This window comes from Triticum dicoccoides, unplaced genomic scaffold (assembly GCF_002162155.2).
Source record: "Triticum dicoccoides isolate Atlit2015 ecotype Zavitan unplaced genomic scaffold, WEW_v2.0 scaffold104829, whole genome shotgun sequence".
In the NCBI taxonomy this organism is placed as follows: Eukaryota; Viridiplantae; Streptophyta; class Magnoliopsida; order Poales; family Poaceae; genus Triticum; species Triticum dicoccoides.
Genome location: NW_021171889.1, coordinates 21866 through 24385, shown reverse-complemented (window position 1 = coordinate 24385; position 2520 = coordinate 21866).

Here is a 2520-nt window from a genome sequence, read left to right as displayed (position 1 = left end):
TTTTTCTTTTAACATTCCGTGTTTTCTGCAGTGACACACGTTGCACGCTCATCCTCCTAAGCCCCAAATATTCCATGGCCACGTATTTCGACCCGGACCGTCAGTCGAACGTAGACTACACAAATGTCAAGAAGGTTCTTGATGATATTCTCCCCGGCTACGCCCAATCTGGAGGCACCTTCACCAGGCCTATTCGTAAGTACGGCAAGCACGTGTTCTCCCACAATACGACGTTCTGCTGCGTCAAGCAGCCGCCTGGCGGTCAGAAGGGTGCCTACTACGCCATCCATCACATGCGGGCGATCGTACGGGACCATCATCAACTTATGCTATCGAGTAAACTCAAAGATTGGGCTGCGAGCGTGTCGGCAATCCAGGACGCGGACCTCCGACAAGAATTCTTTCGCATCCAGTCGGAGTTTGCGGAAATCATCCATCAAGATGTCCTTCGTACCTCGGGGCTGTTCTACCTCAGAAATCAACCGTCCAACAGTGACATCGACACAATGCTACAAATGCAGGATGACAACGCCCGTTCTTTCATGACTCCCACGATAGACGGCGGCTTCATCCATGCTCCGGTCCCTTGAGTCGAGTTGTCTAGTTCTGAAACATCGATTGGCTCATGTTGTAATTAAACTTTAATGAACTTGTAGTATGTCTCTTTGGTTTCGAGAGTCGTTCAACTTAGATGTAATCGATTGTATTAATGTCTTGCTTTTCTCTTCCGATCGTTCTGTTGCATACTTATATATTGCTTATGTATTGTCTATGAATTGGTACTAACGTTTCGTTTGGCTAGTGCATAGCGATGCCGACGTATGTCGTGTACAAGGGTAAGGTTCCCTGAGTCTACGATGACTGGGAGGAGTGTCGGAGACAGGTTCACCGATTCAGCGGTAACAGTTACAAAGGGTACACCACTAGGGCCGAGGCCGAATCTAGATACGCCTGCTATCTAGCAGGAGAGGGGAGGGAGCGTTGGAGGAACCGGATGAAGACGAGTTTCATCGTGATGATGCTCATCGTGATGACCGCAACTCTCTTCTATGTGATGGTAGTTTAGATGATCGATATCGACTTGTAATGTGAAGACAGACTCGCTACTCGCGGTCTCGAGACTTGTAATATAATGTTCTATCTTTGTTCGGTCTTTTCAATTCGGAGACTAATATGATGAATTGTATTCGGAGACTAATATGATGAATTGTATTCAAAGACTAATCTTCTATTGTATTTGATGAATCTGTTGTTGATGTGTGCTGTCTATATTTTGTCAAATTATACATTTTGTAACCTGTGCAAAAAACAGAAAATAAAAAAATAAAAAAAACCTAATATTCATACTAATGGCGCATCACATGACAGTGCGCCATTAGTATGACAGTGCATACTAATGGCGCATCACTGGGCAATGCGCCATTAGTATGCCGCGGTTACTAATGGCGCATCCAGAGGTGGTGCGCCATTAGTATGCCAAAGCCCCTGGGTATACATGGCCCCTGGGAGGCATACTAATGGCGCACCCTGGCCTATACTAATGGCGCACCCGAGGTGCGCCATTAGTATACCAGATACTAATGGCGCACCAGATGGTGCGCCATTAGTAAAAATTACTAATGGCGTGCTATTAATGGCGCACCACAGATCCGCCATTAATAGCCATACTAGGTGCGCCATTAGTAGGGGTTTTTCTAGTAGTGCTCAGCTTGATTAGTAGCAGAAACCATCATTGAAACTATGAGAGCTTCACCATCTAATCTAGGAGAGTCGAGGGGTGAGAGGAGAGACCCCAGGAAAAGAAAATAAGGTGGTACTTGCAATCTACACTAAACAGTTCAGGTCTCTCACAAAGTTCAGAAGAGTGATCCACACTTAGCCTCATATATTGCCAAACAATCTGGTGCTCACAAAAATCTGAGCAACACTTTCTAATGCATGTCACCGTTGCATCAACTCATCGTTGCCGCTCCTTCTACCGGGCCTAATCCATTGGCATCCCAGATATAAAGCAGTCTTGCCTTGCTAATTAACTATATAGTACAAGTCCCAAAAACTGAGTGGCTAAAGGAACAAACTAAAACCATCAGTCCTCCCAAAATATTAAGGGCAGTTCTACCATTGGTCAATCAGTTTCAGTCATGTTAAGGACATCTACAACTCTATAATATGAAGTCATGATGATGATCGGCCTTGGCTGATGAGTCTCGATATCGGCTCAAAGTACGCAGGGGACTACGGTTAGGCCGGTGGAGTGGGAGGAGGAGGCCGAAGGAGAGGAAGAAGACAACAGTTAGCCTAGCTTCAAGATTGTGGCTCGCGACAACGGGAGGAGGAGGATGAACGAGAGAGGAAGAAGACATACATGAAATTCGGTTGGCACAAAAATTATTCTGGCGACCAATCCCATAGTATTTACTAAACAAATTGATAAAGAGGGCATACATTAGGCATGTGCTTAGATAAATTGGTTGATTCATTTACTTGCATTTTTTCCATAGCAACGCACGGACATACGTC